The sequence below is a fragment of the Rattus norvegicus genome, chromosome 10 (genome assembly GCF_021556685.1).
Source record: "Rattus norvegicus strain SHRSP/BbbUtx chromosome 10, alternate assembly SHRSP_T2T, whole genome shotgun sequence".
Taxonomy (NCBI): Eukaryota; Metazoa; Chordata; class Mammalia; order Rodentia; family Muridae; genus Rattus; species Rattus norvegicus.
In genome coordinates, this window is record NC_141543.1 from 102,353,986 (window position 1) to 102,372,430 (window position 18,445).

General features: G+C 41.4%; 1 protein-coding gene across 1 annotated transcript in view; it reads left to right on the forward strand.

The window, feature by feature from the left end:
* The first annotated feature begins 4,450 nt into the window (after positions 1-4,450).
* Positions 4,451-18,445, forward strand: part of Kcnj2 (potassium inwardly-rectifying channel, subfamily J, member 2) — a 30,033-nt gene continuing 16,038 nt past the window's right edge. The window contains exon 1 of the mRNA XM_087571215.1: positions 4,451-4,602. The gene's annotated coding sequence lies outside the window, so the exon portion shown is untranslated. The remainder of the gene's footprint in view (positions 4,603-18,445) is intronic.

Below are 18,445 nucleotides of genomic sequence, written 5' to 3' on the forward strand. Positions count from 1 at the left end.
AATATATTTTTTATATATTCATTATATATTAAGGTTATACAATATGTTGAGTCATTCACGGACATTGTAAAACAATAAAGAACTAAATAGAAACAAATCTTGTGCCTTTGCAACCTAAAGTAAGAAAGACAGAAAACAGGAACCATATACATATTTATGTCAGAGTTATTTGTTTAAAGGAATTTACTCATTCACGGTACAATGGGCTTAGACACCCAGACAAGAGAGAGTTAAGTATACAGAAACATGAAGAGTTCCAAACAAGTCCAAGTGCCTGAAGCGGAATACAAGAGGCTAGAACAGGAGAAGTGTTTTGAATGGGATATATTTCAATATGAAGTTAATACCAAATGAGAACTAAAAGTGCAAAGAATATGCATGAACCAATGTGGCGGGAGACTGTCAGACCTGATGCTGTAAGTTTAAAAGCTATTTGCATAAGCACTTGCCTAACAGTGTAAGTCTGGCTTAGATCTAAGGATCAAATAGCAAAAGGGAATCAGAGAAATCTATAGAGCCAAGACCCTTGAATGCTGTGTGACTCACACATAAGATGATGTACTGAAGAACAGTGAGGAGAGGAAAGAGAAGAGTTGCTTAAAACCCAGATAAAGAATACAATAGGAAACAGAATAATGGGTTGCTGTAATGCAACCACAATGTCTTTGAAATAAAAATGTCTGAAGCAAGTGTCTGACTGAAGGACTGCACTGACAGAGAGGTTGGAATGTAGAGACAAGTTTTGAAAAATCCAGATATCAAAATAGAAGCACCCCCCACCCAGTATCAATGCTTGAGAGATAGATGGACAAGGGACACTTGCAACTTTTTATATGTAAATTCCTCCCTTTGGTTAATTGGAAGGTAGTTTATTGGATTTGTGAAGTGGGAATGGTGGCCAGCTACGGAAAATAGTTCAAGTGGGAGAAAAACGAAACAGAAACAAACGATACCCTTTGAACTCAGGAGGAGAAAGAGTACTAATGACCTCGTCCATAAGTCACAGAGAATGGCGTGTCACCTTAGCTGCAGATACCACAGGGAAACAACATCAAAAAGTGGATGCCTTTATTTTTTTAAAAGTTCACTGAGAAGTAAGATAATCATAGGAAAATGAAGAAGATTATCAGAAATGTAAGGGGCCCCGCAATATTCCCATACTCATACTCATCCTAGAGATCGGGAGCTTGAGTGGATTAAGGGCAAAGCAACAAGACTGGACTGGGGTGAAAGGTCACGCCTGTAATCGCAGGGCTTTGAGCTTGAGATGGGAGAATTGAGAATTGGTCACCAAATGACTGCTGGGATGGAGGCTGATGAAGACAAGTCCTACCCATAAACCACCTTGTTGGCTGACCAACCTGTGGTGCAGAAACGCAAAGAGCTGGGCATGGCCTCTCTGCACATGAGACTCTGGTACAAAGGAGAAACAAAGATCAAGACTGTTGAGTCTGGGACCCGTTAGCCCTCATGTGTGACAGTCACTGTGGGATGAAGAGAGGACAGATTGTGGATGTTACTCCCATGTCCCCTCTAACAGTAGAAAGAAGGCTTGCTATGGCCATTACCCATGAACAATTCTTCTCAAATTCTTTTCTGTTCATGTGTTGCCTTTATGTAATCTAATAGATAAAAAACAAATAAGACTTAATTTCTTAATACTACTGATAATTTCAATAGGGATCATCCCTATCCCTCCCCCACAACCCCCGTTGTTTTTCTCTGTTTCTCTGTCTTTATCTCTCCCTCTTCATTCTCCTTCCCCTCCCCCTCCCCCATCTCTTCTCTCTTGCATTGCTAATGATTGAAACCAGGGCTTTAAACACAATAGAATAAGTGTCCTATCCCTGAAGTACAACCCTGGCATCAGGGATCAGCATTTTTCTCCATTTTTGTTTGTTTTGAAGCTAACTTACTAAGAACTTATCCTATGAATAAAGCATTTAACATTCTATATTGTCATGCTTCATATTGTGTAAGTAGCACAGGTGTTAAAACTTCAATGAACAAGAAATGACTTTATCTGCTATTGAAGCATTAATTGCAAGGATCTAGATATAAGTAGTTAGACTACCATTGGACTAAAGATGTTTTTTCCCCATGACTTTAGTAGCCATGTGAGCAAGAATTTCTACCTCTGCCAGAGATTCTAACTCTTCCTTTATTAGGTCATGTTTTTTTCTTACAGTTGACTGTTGTAGGGGAACTGCAAAATGTATGTGGATTCGATCAAAAGCACTTACCCTAGCCTCATGCTTCTATGCCATTTCATAAGCTTTCTGAGTACATCATTTTGAGGCATAATAAAAGGAGTCTGGGCTGAGAATATGTGGACTTCAAAACAAAGAACCAGTTTAAATCAAACTCAACAACATGAACAGTAGCTAACATGTACCAGATAGAAACAACCCTCAACTCACAAAGGAAACATCCTTCATGATGATTTAACATTTTGCCATTTATGGATGTGAATTTTTTTCTTATACATTGCCATATAAGTGTAAAGCTAACCCTTCACTTAAAACCCCATTCCTACTGTAAATCCCATTAAGGATTATATTCTGATCAACTGACCTGTTCCCCTACTGACCCTTAGGAGGCTGGAAAGGGATGAATGGAGCAGACTTTAAAGTACTCTGCATTAGTTTGCTGTGTACTCTTTCATATCCCTTTAGAACGATGCCACTTCAAGGTAAGAGTTTAAATGTATTTTTCATGATTTCAAAAGTCCACTCTTAAAGGGCAAACGATAATTTTAAACCCTATTGGGATTTTCTCAATGCTCCTACCAGAACATGAGACTAATAAACGAGGCTTACTTTTCAATAACAAAGCTATCAAGTCCAAAAAACAAACTCAAAACAAAACCCAAAAAAACAGAAACAAACCAAACCATACCCCAAAAACAAGACAGCAACCAAAACTACAACAACAGCAGCAGCAGCAGCAGCAGCAGCAGCAGCAGCAACAACAACAGCAGCAGCAGAAGCAACAACAACAACAACACAACCAAAAACTCCCACTGGACTATTTTCAATATATCTACCAGAATATGAGATTACTACAAAAAGGCTTCCTTTTCATTGGCAAAGCTCAAAAAGGACACTGGTGGATTCCAAGCTTGTACTAGCCTTTTTGTGATACAGGATGTTCGTAAGTGTATATCAGAGTATATACTCTGAGGACGTGTCTGTGCTGGCATCTTGTGACTGATGGTTGACGTGGGAGGGCCTAGTCCACTGTAGGTGGTCCCAACCCTAGACAGGTGAAAAGAAAGGTAATTCAGTAATGCAGAGGAAGTATGACAATAAGCAGTGCTCCTCTGTGGTCTGTGCTTCAGTTGCTGTTCTGAATTCCATTCATACAGGACTGTATTCTGAAAGCCCAGTGAACCCTTTCCTGCCCAGGTTGGTTTTGGCCAGTGTTTATCACAGGAAAAGAAACTAAACTAGGACACTTGTCAACTTGATTAGATCTAGGATCTAATCTAAACCAAGAGACACGTCTCATGGTGGGTTTTCAGGGCATTTATGGATAGCATTAACTGAAGGGGAAAGACCCTACCTCAGAGTAGGCAGCCAACTGTGGCTACAGCTTAGATATTCAGAGGTCTGAGAGAAAAGCAATGTTTCTCTTGAGTGTGACCACTTTATTGCTGTGGCAGCCATCTTTCAGTGATATGACAACCCACTTTCTTGGCTTTCCGATGTGGACTGACGACCAGCAACTCTTCAGCAATCTTCCATGCCTTCAGTACCAGATTTGGATTTCTGAAACATCTAGCCTCCTAGACTGAGGGAAGCTACTTAGTTCTCTGCACTTCTAGTGTGTAGATCCCCATGGTTGGACTACAAACTCTTCATCACTTAAACTAATCAAATATCCATTCCCTGTGTGGTATATATTCATTTCTACATGTTCTTTTTGTCTAGAACCTCTTAATACAAGCCACTATATGTAAATAAGAGAGCCTAACAGACAATTATTCACAGGCTCATTGACAAACATTGACAACAGACCACTCTTGAAAATACCAAATTCCTTGCATTGTTGGCTGTTAACTACTATTGGTCCTATCCAATAGTCAGTATTTCCAAGGTGCATCTGTAGTGAAAAGACAGGACACAAGTGCTTTTTAATTCCTATATAGTTTTGAGTCATGATACATTCAAGTAATAGTCTTTACTATAGCATCATTTGTCCTAAATATTACAGCGTTAATAATGTTGACCACAGTAGCTATGATGAAGGCGTCCTTGGATCCACTGGAAGCAAGAATAGAATGAGGTCAGATAGAATGTTTCTTGTATGGGACTCCCCCACCATGTGACACCCAGAGAATGAAAGTTAACTGCCTCCCTATAATCCCTGCTTATAGGATAGGGTACTCAGAAATCTTACATTTGATTAGAAAACTTTTTGAACAGAGCCTAAAAATCTTTATTTCCAGTACATGAAATTCTTCAGAGGATTGAATCACATCTGGGAAAATTTCTGAACTTTCGGTTGTGCCAAAGACATCATAGAACAAATAACTCTGAAGCAAGCCATGAGGAGGGCCTTGATCCACACCCTCTCCCCTCATCACGGCATGAAAACAGGGTAAGATAAATGAACAAGTTTGCCCATGGGTCTTGGATGAACATTTAACTTAAAACTCACTGTGTTGGGGGCGCTGGAGTGATAATCAAATAAATATTAAGAGCACTTGATACTCTTGCAGAAGATGGGTTCCACCCCCAGCCTCTGCAAAGCAATTTATAATCGCCTCTAACTCTAGGTCCAGAGGGATCCAATACCTTCTTCTGGATTGTATGTGTTCCTGTGCACACATGGTGCACCGGTATTTGTGCAAGCTTGCACTAAAATCTAAAACTTGTTTTTCAAGCAAAAAAGTTTAATCCTAACTGCACAGACTTTAGAGGGATCCTATTTTGTTTTACATAATTAGTGTTTTATTTAAAATTCTCTCTGTGTGTGTGTGCATGCACATGTGTGTGCATGTGATGTAGGCATATGTATGGAGGGAGTGAATCTGTCTTTTCACGAGTGTGTGAAGGTCAAATGTCAATGTCAGGGTGTCTTCTTCTATTGTCCTATTGTATTTGTATTTGTCAAGGCACGGTCTCCCACTAAATCTGGTATAAGCCATTATGGCTAGACAGGCTGGCCAGCAATACCCTGGGATTCACCTGTCTCCCGCTCTCAAGAACCGTGGTTACATGTATACTCATATACTGGGCTTTCATATGGGTTCTAGTGATCTGACCATGGTGTCTCAGAGTCACTAAGGACTTTATCCATTGAGCCATCTCCACGGATTTTCTTTTGTTTTTATTAGAGACTTTTTGAAACTCAAGCTTCCACCAACATTATTGGGTAGGTTTTCATTTGTTTTAAATGTGTGATGAATATTTCCTTTAAGTTTTTTCGTGGATTTCTATAATTCATTGTTTTTGTAAAATCCCATTCAATAGACTTTAATTCTCTAATTTGTGTTCATCCTAAAAGTAGCTGTGAACCTTTTTGCCTGCACATGCTACATGACTGTGATGGCCAGATATCCTCTGTGGAAACAGACTAAACTGACTATTCTTCACAGCTCTTTTAAAGAAGATCAGATGGGGTAATATATGATCTAGTTGAAAGTCAATATTTTTATGAATATTTTCACATGTCAGTCTCTGTCTGTGATAAGCAAACCTAGTTCAGTTCCCTCACTTTTCAAGTAAAATATTCTAATGAGAACTTAAAATGCTCTATTATTTAATACTGAGCTGTTTTATAATGGTATAGGTTTATTATATATAACATTGACTTTCATAAAAAAGAGTTTAATACATCCATGGAGCATTCTTTGACCATAGTCTCTCCCATACCCCTTGTATTAGTTACTCTTAGTTTGCTGTGATAAAATGCTATTATTGAAAACAACTCATGGAGAGAAAAAGAGAGAGAGGGAGAGGGAGGGGGTGAGGGGGGAGAGAGAGGGAGAGAGAGAAAGAGAGAGAGAGACTGACAGACAGAGACAGAGACTGAGGCAGAAAGACACAGAAACAGGAAGTTGGGTGAAGCTATAAGTCCTTAAAACCTATCCCTAGTGACATAACTTCTTATAACAGAAGTAGAACCCTAAAGGTTTTATACTAGGCACTAAACAGTACCACCATCTGGGCACAGAGTATTTTAATACATGAGTCTATGGAGACTGTTCTTTTTCAAACCACAGCATCCCTGTACTTTCCTCTCCACCTCTCCCTGTTGGTCCTCTTTATGCCCCTTCTCCTTTCATGACATATACATACATGATTTTGCCTATCCATAAATAATGGAAATGTGATATTTGTCTTTCTGGTCTACCCTTACTTGCTTAGTATTATCATCTCCAGTTATAACCATTTTTTTTCTCCAAATGGCAGACTTGCATTCTTTTGTTTGTTTAATAATTTTTTTGAGAACCTCTCATATGAGTATTGAATCTACATCATTCTCACCACTCTGTCTCCCTCAACAACTCTTCACATGTTTCTGCCTCTCAAAAAGAAGCACGATTCTTATTTATCATTGCTATATATATACACAAACACACACACACACACACACACACACACACACACACACGAACCTACTGCGTCTATTTAGTTCTGCTTGTACATACACACGTACAGACAAGAAAGCAATCACCGGAGGCAGAGGGAGGGAGGGATCTGGGTGGGAGACAGAAGAGTGAGGGGAAAAGAGGAAAATGATCAAGCATGTGGGGGATGGAGTGCAGGAGAGAAGCCTTGAGGGCCAGCAGAATGAATGGAAATATACAACCTTGGGGGATGGGAGGTGGGGGACCCTGTGAAAAGTTCCAGAGACCTGGGAGGTAAGACAATCTCAAGACTCAAAAGGAAGAACCTTAGTTGAAATGCCCAACAGTGGGGAAAGGGAACTCCTAGAGTCCACCACCAGGAGAAAGTGGAGGGATGGGGTTTCCATTCCACAGTCAAATATTTTGACCACAATTGTTTCTGTCTAAAAGAACTGAAGAGACAAAAAATGAAGAAGAACCTGAGGGAAAGATATTCCTGTGATCTGCCCAACTGGGGATCCATCTCAAGGGGAGGCTCCAAGGCCTGACACTATTACTAATGCTATGGTGTGCTTGCAGACAGGAGCCTAGCATGGCTGTCCCCTGAGAGCCCAACAAGCAACTGACTGAGACAGAAGCAGATACACCTAACCATTGGACTGAAGTCAGGGACCCCAGTGGTTGAATTAGGGAGAAGCTGTAAGAAGCTGAGGAGGGAGAAGAGACTGCACTCTGTGCACATCCAGACGCCAGAGGAAAACACCAAACGCCATCTGGAACCCTGGTGCACGGAGGCTCCCGGAAAGAGCGGCGCAGATCTTCCCGGTTGCTGCCACCGCGGAGAGGACTTAGGCAGTACCCCACAAGCAAACTTGAGCCTTGGAACCACAGGTAGGACCAACTTTTCCCCTGCAAGAAACCTGCCTGGTGAACTCAAGACACAGGCCCACAGGAACAGCTGAAGACCTGTAGAGAGGAAAAACTACACGCCCGAAAGCAGAACACTCTGTCCCCATAACTGGCTGAAAGAAAACAGGAAAACAGGTCTACAGCACTCCTGACACACAGGCTTATAGGACAGTCTAGCCACGGTCAGAAATAGCAGAACAAAGTAACACTAGAGATAATCTGATGGCGAGAGGCAAGCGCAGGAACCCAAGCAACAGAAACCAAGACTACATGGCATCATCGGAGCCCAATTCTCCCACCAAAGCAAACACTGAATATCCAAACACACCAGAAAAGCAAGATCTAGTTTCAAAATCATATTTGATCATGATGCTGGAGGACTTCAAGAAAGACATAAAGAACTCCCTTAGAGAACAAGTAGAAGCCTACAGAGAGGAATCGCAAAAATCCCTGAAAGAATTCCAGGAAAACACAATCAAACAGTTGAAGGAATTAAAAATGGAAATAGAAGCAATCAAGAAAGAACACATGGAAATAACCCTGGACATAGAAAATCAAAAGAAAAGACAAGGAGCTGTAGATACAAGCTTCACCAACAGAATACAAGAGATGGAAGAGAGAATCTCGGGAGCAGAAGATTCCATAGAAATCATTGACTCAACTGTCAAAGATAATGTAAAGCGGAAAAAGCTACTGGTCCAAAACATACAGGAAATCCAGGACTCAATGAGAAGATCAAACCTAAGGATAATAGGTATAGAAGAGAGTGAAGACTCCCAGCTCAAAGGACCAGTAAATATCTTCAACAAAATCATAGAAGAAAACTTCCCTAACCTAAAAAAAGAGATACCCATAGGCATACAAGAAGCCTACAGAACTCCAAATAGATTGGACCAGAAAAGAAACACCTCCCGTCACATAATTGTCAAAACACCAAACGCACAAAATAAAGAAAGAATATTAAAAGCAGTAAGGGAAAAAGGTCAAGTAACATATAAAGGCAGACCTATCAGAATCACACCAGACTTTTCGCCAGAAACTATGAAGGCCAGAAGATCCTGGACAGATGTCATACAGACCCTAAGAGAACACAAATGCCAGCCCAGGTTACTGTATCCTGCAAAACTCTCAATTAACATAGATGGAGAAACCAAGATATTCCATGACAAAACCAAATTTACACAATATCTTTCTACAAATCCAGCACTACAAAGGATAATAAAGGGTAAAGCCCAACATAAGGAGGCAAGCTATACCCTAGAAGAAGCAAGAAACTAATCGTCTTGGCAACAAAACAAGGAGAATGAAAGCACACAAACATAACTTCACATCCAAATATGAATATAACAGGAAGCAATAATCACTATTCCTTAATATCTCTCAATATCAATGGCCTCAACTCCCCAATAAAAAGACATAGATTAACAAACTGGATACGCAATGCAGATTCTGCTGCCTACAGGAAACACACCTCAGAGACAAAGACAGACACTACCTCAGAGTGAAAGGCTGGAAAACAACTTTCCAAGCAAATGGTCAGAAGAAGCAAGCTGGAGTAGCCATTCTAATATCAAATAAAATCAATTTTCAATTAAAAGTCATCAAAAAAGATAAGGAAGGACACTTCATATTCATCAAAGGAAAAATCCACCAAGATGAACTCTCAATCCTCATCTTCGGTTGGTTTATATACAAGTGTGCAATTTCTAGGCTTGAAAGTAAAATGATGCTATCTGGTGCTGGATAGAGGAGCCTTATTTTTTATTATGGCAGCTTGCTATTTTTGTAATATGGTGATTTGGTTGAACACATTAAAGTACAGTAGTAACTGATCTCCCCCTCTTCCTGGATGAGTGAGGAGATGATTAAATGTTGATGTCAGTATCCATGAGCATATTCAGATGAGCTTCTGCTTCTGTTGAAAAGGATGCTGTGTTTGATTGTGGTCCGAAGCTTTGAAGCACTACTTGGCATCTCCTTCCTTGGAGGTCTCACTGTTTAAACATAACAGATTTGATAGCTTGTTGGTAAGGTGAGGTCCAGCTTGTCTCCACTAGGTCATCTTCATGTGAATCCGGTGGTTATACGGTTTTGTTCTAGGGATATTTCATTTTTTTTAATAACGGTTTTAGCTGACATTCATGGAGAGAATGAATCCTTAGAAGTGTGCCACTAGTGAAAGGAAATCCTGTCTAGAGTATGTTTCTTTACAAAGCTGTGTCACACCATCCTTTGGGCCCTCTGCTGGAAAAGTAGAATCAAGTCTCAAATAATGCCTTTTAAATTGTGTCCTCTAGTATTATAGATGTAGGACAATACTGTATCATACCTCTGTGGATGTAAAATAGCTTGTACCTGCTTTATGATACGTAGTAGTGACCATGCTTTATCAGAGCTGTTTTTAATGATGTTGCTCAGAATGTTTTCTTTCCAGATGATGATTGAGAAGCTAATTTAAAAAAAAATGGTGCCAGGTACCACAAGAGTAACAGAACTGTGCTGTTTTCTCGGGTTTTGTTTTTTTACTTTTTTTTTTTTTAAATGGAGTGTGCTGGATGTCTCTACAGTTTTGTTCAGATGACTGCAGAACCTGGAAAAGCTGTTGCTGCTGTTGATGCATAACACACTGCTATTATTGGTCTTTTTATATAAATATAAATATATATATATATATATATACAGATATATAATTTGAATTTTTTGAAACTTTACCTGTGCTGTCAACTTTCGAAAAAAGTATCCCCGTTTACTGTGTTGAGTTGGCACTGTACAGAAATTAACAGCCATATTGGTCTAGAAATGTTGAACTTAAGTTTTTTCCATTTGTACAGGGGTAACACACTGTATTAAATATGTAAGGTCTTATATACGTGGGTTTGATTACAAAAACTAATAAAGTATTCTCTAAATAAAAAAAAAAAAAAAAAAAGAAGCTGAGGAGGAAGGCAACCCCATAGGAAGATCATCTTGTATTGTTTGTCATGAACCCTGGAAGTATTCTTGAGTTTGTAAGCAGATGAACAAAGGATGTTAGGAGAGGAACACAGCCACCTCTTTGTGGGATATCGCTGCGGCCCACCTGTAACATCTGCGTTGGCATCTGTTGGCTCCCCACTCAAATTCTTGGCTCCTCAGATACACCTTAGACCAACGACAAAGGGGCAGAGGTAGAGTTCACTCTGATCTGTCAATGGATGAAACATACTAGAGAAAAGATGAAAGCCTTAAGACAGCATTTCCATGTGAAGAAGGGAAGAGTTGCAATCTGCCCGATGCAGGCTTCTGGGAACCTTCTTACCGAGAGCTCGGTTTGCAGTCAGCTCCATCACCTGGAAAAGGTTCTCCTGCATGGTTAGGGTAGCAGACCAGGGTAGCCAGTTTGCGAGCTCATTGGTTCATCTGACAGCCACAACTTCTCTATTTGCCACCCTGCTCCTCCCCCACCCCCCATACGCCAACTACTTATCACTTGCGTAGGCAATACTCAGCCTGTAATCTGTAGAAAGCATACCACGGCATCTGGTTTGATGAAAGATGATAGTGTCAGGGTCATCATCCTGGTTTGTTTTATCAATATGCAAACTCTTCTAGGAATACTCCTAGGGTTCAAATTTCTAGGTATCTGATATGTAGAAAAGTTGTCTTTTGGACTTTTGAAGACTGGTCAATTCTATTAGCTACGCTAATGAAGAATCAAATTAAAATAGAAACGATAGCCAAGACAGAACAAAACATACTGAAAGGGTGAGCAAGAGAAGCACTGGGAGACTCTTTAAAATCCATTAACATATCCCTTTATTTTTGTTCCTCACAATACAAGATGGAGACTTAGAGGGGTGCTTGGAGTATCTTTGTGAAGAGGAACCATAGCAGAGATGTGTGACTTACAACTTGATGGAAGCTAGAGTCATTTGAGAGGAGGGCCTTTCAACTGAGGAAATGCTTCTGTAAGATTTTCCCTTAGGTAAGTCTGCAGTGAAAGTATTTAATTAATGGTCCATGGTGGAGCTTGACCCACTCTGGGTGGTGCCATTCCTGAGTAAGTGGTCCTGGATGTATAAGACAGCAGGCTAAGTAAGCCAGGGGAAGCGAGCCAATAAGCAACAGTGCTCTATGAACCCTGCTTCTGTTCGTATCTCCAGGTTTCTCCTGTTTGTGTTCCTCCTTTGATTTCTCTAAAAGATGCACTATAAGGTCTAAGATTAAATCAACACTTTCTTCCCCATGCTGAATTTGATCATGTTGTTTATCACAGCCATAGAAAAAAGACTAAGTTGGTCACGGTTTTTCTTTGTTCTAACAGTAGCTTTCCTGTAAGACTCCTAATCCAAGCCATCAAGTTGAGATTGAGACAAAGTACTCATAATGCTCCAACTTGTTAGCCAGACTCAAACCACCAGCAAACAAACCACAGAATGCGGCTTCTTGCAGTTCAACCCTGGAGATTATTTTTCCATGATGTAATAGACCTTTTAGATGCCTTTGAACGAGAGCTCACTAGCAGATCTGTCCTAATTGGAGTGTTACTGAGATCATCTGCACAGGCAGAAAACGTGTCCTGCACGGACAAGGGTTTTGATACCAGAAGCATTAGTTGCAAGGGCTGTCCTTGTTGTTGTCCCTTGCAAGGAAGAGAACGAAAGTATATTCACACTAGGTCATGTGTAAATTTATGCTGTTTTTACTGGCTCTTAACCCTTTTCCTTCCAGGAACTGTCAAGTTCCTCTGCAGTCATATGTCAGCTCTTGGGTATGTTCTCACCAAGGGTGACTGTTTGACGGTAAGGCCTCTCAGTAGCTCAACAGAATAGAAGTCGGGTCATGCAACTGGTTCTCTGGAAATTACGTAAGAGAGATAAATACCTTGGTATTTCAGAAAGGAAATTATGAAACTCTCATCAAACATGGATTCATATACTCTCTTAAACTCTCTTGTGAGAAAAAAAATGTCCTTATTGGAGTTATGGATGAAGGTTTTTGCAGAAGAGAGCTTCAAGTCTTAACTGCTAGTAATAGACTGGGTCAAATTGTCTTCAGAGGGAGACCTGGAAGGGTGTCAGAAGAAAGAAAGGGCATCTGGCAATTACTAGTGATCTTTATTCTATCCTGGTCTTCTGTGTTCCCCTTTCCTTCTTGTTTCTGATGCACTCCTCTTCCCCTCTCTTCCACCCCCCCAGCCTCCTCTTTCCCAGTCTCCTCCTTCTCCTATCGTCCTCCTCCTCGCCTCCTTCCCCTCTCTCTTTCTCCACTTCTTACCTACAAGTCAATTCATCAGGAATTGTTTTCCAGGATGACGAAATATTCCCAAACCAATCTATCCCCCCCCCCCAGGCTGAATTGCTTCATCCCGTGAGTCTGGCTGTGCTTACTGTGTCCGATGCGCCTGGTGCTTTTCTAGCATGTCCCGGTGACATGTGACGATTTTGGATAAAGCTCGCATCGTGCAACTGTTGAGCTTCATCTGCAGAGATGCAAAAGTGTAGTCCTAGTCGTGAGTAGGGAGCCTTACCTGGATCTCTGCTACATTTGAGTTTTAACCTTCTTTGACTGGGTCCTAAAATAATGCAGGGGCGTGGAGAGGGGAAAAAATCAATGGAGGTGAGTGATGGACATATAAGGAAAGAAGGTAGAGTACTGCAAGCGGTAAATGAATTTCCCTTTGTGTATCAGTGAGGGAGGGACAGTGATTCATTCTGAGACCAGGATTAAGGAGACTTTTAGACATCTCCATCATGTTGCCTGGATTTTGCAACTATGGATACAGCAATGCTGACTAAGCTAGAGCCCACAGTGCTAACTGACTGCCGCTGTGGCCAGCCAGATGTTCTGATAGCTCCCTAAAGGAAATGGAAAGAATACTGTGGTTGTGCTCTCCTGTATGGGGGCTGCCTGAGCTGCCTGTCCTTCGCTTGTGTGTTACTGGAAGGTTGAAATCATTTAGCCTCAGAATTTGGTAAGTGATTCAGCCTTCCAAAAGACTTCTGAGGGAGGTGTCAGGATCTATTTAGAGTTCTTCACACTTTCAGGGTAGAAGGAGTGTATGCGCGGTGGTGCACTGGGTCAGTAGGCGACTTTGAAAGTAATGCAGATTGCGAGATGTAACTGGGCTTGAAAGCATCATGAAATCAGATTTCTTGAAGGTCATTTCTCAAATGGAGACCCTTTGAGCTGACCACCACTTTTCTGTCACAATGTAACACTCATTGCAGAGTGAAGTCTGGCTGTTTGCTTTATTTGTATATGTCATTCTCTCACTCTCTCTCTCTCTCTCTCTCTCTCTCTCTCTCTCTCTCTCTCTCTCTTCTCTTCTCTCTCTCTCATGTATTCAGTATATCCCTTCCTTAATGCATATTAAAAAGGCAGCCTGTTTTTATATAAACTTTTGTACAGAAAGAGCAATAGCTTTGGGGTTTGACATTTACTCAAGTGGGAAATCCATCATTTCTCCAGAAGTTATTTGGAAGCACGAAGGCACGTGTTAACACATACACAACGTTTAATTGCAGCCAATGCGAGAGCCAGTTCTCCTAATTGGGTTCTATCGGCCAAGGTGCCTCCACAGCCATCGTGCATCTTCGTGTCTCTCAGACGGTTGGCAGGGAAATGGCCATCAGACTGCAGAAGAGGCATTATTTATAGTGTCAGTCCCCGCTTTGCTAAAACGTGGTGACTCAGTTATGCAAATCACACGAAGGAATAGACTGCTGTACAAATGAACGCTTGCAAAGAGACGGTTGCCGATAAAAACAATCAGAGGCTGGGGTGCTGGCGCTAGAATGTAAGTCTGTTGGGAATTTGGAGTTCACTGCTAACCTCTGAAACACCTTCTGAAATGCTCGCCTCTGGGTGGGACTCACTTAAAGGTTATGAACACTCAGAATGGTGACACTTCAGCTCAAGCCTGAGTACAAGAGAAGAAATTTCTGGATCAGATCTTCCTAAGTCCATTAAAAACAAACCAAAGTGCTTTTAAAACGAGCAATGATGTCGTTTGAATCTTTAAAATCATTATCATGATGTTACAGTTACTCTGCTACCACCAGGTGATAACTGAGTACACCTCTCTTATTTTGTACAGTTGTGATGCCAGTTTTAATGGATGCAGCTTATACAGAAGGGCCTTGGCTCGGGCAGGACGTGTGCTCAGGGTATGGAGACCGGTCAATGCTAGAGAAAACCCGCAGGAATGGAGAAGATTCATTTTTAACATAGGAAGCATGAAATGTGAGCTGTGTACGGTATGAAGACTGTAGTCTGAGTTTGTGTGTTTCAGAGTCATGGAACATGGTTTATGGAGAAGTGGTAAGCGGTTATGTAGAAGTCATCAATGTTTGCAGAGTTGCACTAATAGGGATACCATGAGGCTTATGTACTCCACGGTGCTGTGCAGAGCATGGCTGATGTTAGATTCAGAATCAGCAGATTTAGAATTTGTACCATCAGGATCCATACTTGTGAAGGTGTTGATCGGAGAATATTCTTTATTTCTTTTTTTTTTAACTTAAAATGGGGATTTGGGAAATTATACTTAGCAAAAGAGAGAACAACATAAACAAGACACAAAACAGGAAAATAATATGCCATGGCTCTAGCCAGGGGCCATAGATGAATAAATGCCAGTCAGTTTCATTGCCCCAATTTCCCTGCACCCACCCTTATTCTTGTGATTTGTAGAGTTCATGCTCTGTGGAAAAAGAAACTGTCAGTTGGCTGTCCTGTGTATTTAGAATCTACTCAGTTTGTGTTTCTGTGAGTGCCTCTTTAAGAACACCCCCTGGGTATGTGTTACGTGTGTGTATGTGTGTGTGTGTATGTGTGTCCATGCATGTGTGTGTATAGGTGGGGAGTGTATGTGTGTGTATGTGTGTCCATGCATGTGTGTGTATAGGTGGGGAGTGTATGTGTGTGTATGTGTGTGTGTAAGCACCTGTGTGCACGTGCTGTGTATGTGTGTTTTGTGTGTATGCGTGTGGGGTGTGCATGCTGGTGTGTGTGGTGCTGGTATGTGTATGCATGTGTGGATTTGCATGCATGTGTATATGTATGTCTTTGTGTGTGCCCAGGTGCATAAAAGTGTGTTTGTATGTGTGTGTGCGTGTGTGTGTGTATGTGGGGAGTAACAGTATGTGTATGTGTGCATGTGTGCAAGAGCTTGCCAGTGTGTGCATGTATACATGTGTGTGTGTGCATTTGCATGCAAGTATATGTGTGCATGTGGGTGTTGTGTGTGTGTATGTGTGTTGTGTGTATTGTGTGGTGTGTGTGCATGTGTGTGTGGTGTGTGTGTGTACATGTGTGTGCATGTGTGTGTTGTGTGTGTATGTATGTGCATATTGTGTGTTGTGTGTGCATGTGTGTTGTGTGTTCCTGTGTGTATTGTGTGTTGTGTGTTGTGTGTATGTGTGTGTGCATGTGTGTATTGTGTAGTATGTATGTGTGTGCTCATGTGTGTTGCATGTGCATGTGTGTTGTGTGTTCCTGTGTGTTGTGTGTTGTGTGTATGTGTGTGTGCATGTGTGTATTGTGTAGTATGTATGTGTGTGCTCATGTGTGTTGTGTGTGTTCATGTGTGTGCTGTGTTCATGTGTGTGTTGTGTGTTATGTGTTGTGTGTGCATGTGCATGTGTGTATTGCGTAGTATGTATATGTGTGCTCATGTATATTGTGTGGTGTGCATGTGTGTGTTGTGTGTGTGTGCATGTGTGTGTGTATAGGTGGGGACTGGGAGTGTACATGTGTGTTTTGTGTGTTGTGTCTGTGTGCATGTGTGTGTGTAGGTGGGGACTAGGGGTATGCATGTGTATGTGTGTGTGTGTAGGTAGGGACTGGAGTGTGCATGTGTGTGTTTTGTGTGCATGTGTGTGTTTTGTGTGCATGTGTGTGTTTTGTGTGGTGTGTGTGTGTGTGTGTGTGGTGTATGTGTGTGTGTGCTGTGTGTGTGTTGTGTGTGTGTGTGCATGTGTGTGTGTGTAGGTGGGGACTGGGGATGTGCTTGCAGTCTAGATGCCAGTGTCCATTGTTTCTCCTCATCATGAGTCTGGTTTGATGTTTTGCTTTGAGGCAGAGTCTCTATTGAACAAAGCCCAGTGATCTCCCTGTTTCTGCATGCCTAGAACTGCGATTTCAGGCATGTGCTACCATGCTATGTCCAGCTTTCTACATGATCACCGAGGATCCGAGCTTAGGTCCTTATAACTAGATAACGGGCACTTCCCCGCTGGGCTGTCTTTGTAGCCTCTATGAAATACGAACCATGAACTGAACGATGTGTTTTGCCCTCCTCCTTTGGTTAGCTTGCCAGCCTGCATCTTTGGCCTTGCCCGGGATCTATTTCTAGGCTCCACGGGTGTTTACCCTTCATTCCTGATTGGGACATTTGGTTGGGAATTGCAGGAAATTTATGTGTTGTTTCAAAGCTCGTTGTACACATAGTTTTAGACCCCCGACTAAACTATCGATCTGGTAACTTTCAGTGTCATTAGATACATCTGTAGTGTAAATAGCTCTACCATTATTTAGGCCATCAGTGTGTCTCATTAATTTTAAATATGTGATTTCCGATACCAGCAAAAGAAAATTTTCGCCAGATATTAAGTGGCTGACTCCAATGGTTGATTCGCACTAGGGTGACCCTCTTTCCCCGAATCTCCGTGCTGGGTGGAATTTGTACCTAGCATCAAAATCCCACAATTTAAAACTTAAAGTTAATTTAACATGTTTGATTTAAGGTGATAAGAATTGAAGCTAAGGCAGTTTTAAGGGTTCACAGCCTTTGGCCTAGTGACATCACATGTAGAAGTCTACTTAAAGAAAATGAAAAATATGAAGAAAAACACCCAGTTGCCCAGTGTTTATCCCAGATGTTTAACGTTTTATTTAACTAATCTCCATAGTGTTTAACCTCCAAAGGAGCACAAGCGTAGAACACTCAGGGGGTGACTGTCATTCTGGTGGGCTTTGAACACAGGATGCACTAAGTCATTAAGGTTGCTTTTGGGTGATTTTAATAGCATCTTAAGTAAAGTATTAATCGTGAATAAGAAAAGAAGACCCCTGTGCCCTTATATTTAGTTAATTTAATGACTAAAAATGATACAGAAATGCAGGAGAAGAGGAGAAAGTACTACACACCTTAAGTGTGTTTATCACAATAAAGGAGGTCAGGACTTCTTGTACTTTTCTCATTTTCCCAACACAAATCTCTTTCATTTTTTTTAATCTTTTAGATTTTCTGTGTGTGATATTTTACCTGTGAATGTGCAGCCTGTGAGAACAGTAACCCTCACAAGCCAGAAGAGGCACACCATGCCCTGGAGGGAGAGCTATAGATGGTTGTGAGTCACTATGAGGTTGCTGGGAATGAAACCCAGGTCCTCTGGAAGAGCAGTCAGTGCTGTGAACAGCTGAGCCATCTCTCTCTCTCTCTCTCTCTCTCTCTCTCCCTCCATCGATTGGTTTTAAAATCACGTTATGTTTCCACAAGGAGCATGAACTCTCCTTGTAAAGAAAGCTTCAAGGTGTCTGCATCAGCATCCCCAAACCTAAGCACGCAGAAATAGAGTCTTTCTTTCCAAACATTACGGTATGATTGGTTGCTTCAAACTAGATTTTACCCTTTCCCTGCAGCCTGGAGCCTAAACTGTCTCTCTTCTTTGACGTTAGTCAAAGCCAATTTGGGTTTAAGTCTTACAGTGCTCCGGTGAGTTGTTTTCAAAGCACAGAGGCATCATTTAAAGTGTGTTAGACTTGGAGTTGTTGCTTCTGATTGTAAGGGAAGTTGTCGTGTATCTTCTATAGGCAGCCGAAGGTGTTTGTGTCTCTATAGAACCAGTTTTCTCCAAGAATGTTCCCTTGCCTCTTTTCCTCACCCCTTCCTTCTCTCCTTCCCATTTTCACACTTTCCTTGTGTGCACGTGTGTGGGACACACAGCTACTGTGTACTTGTACCAGGCACTGGGA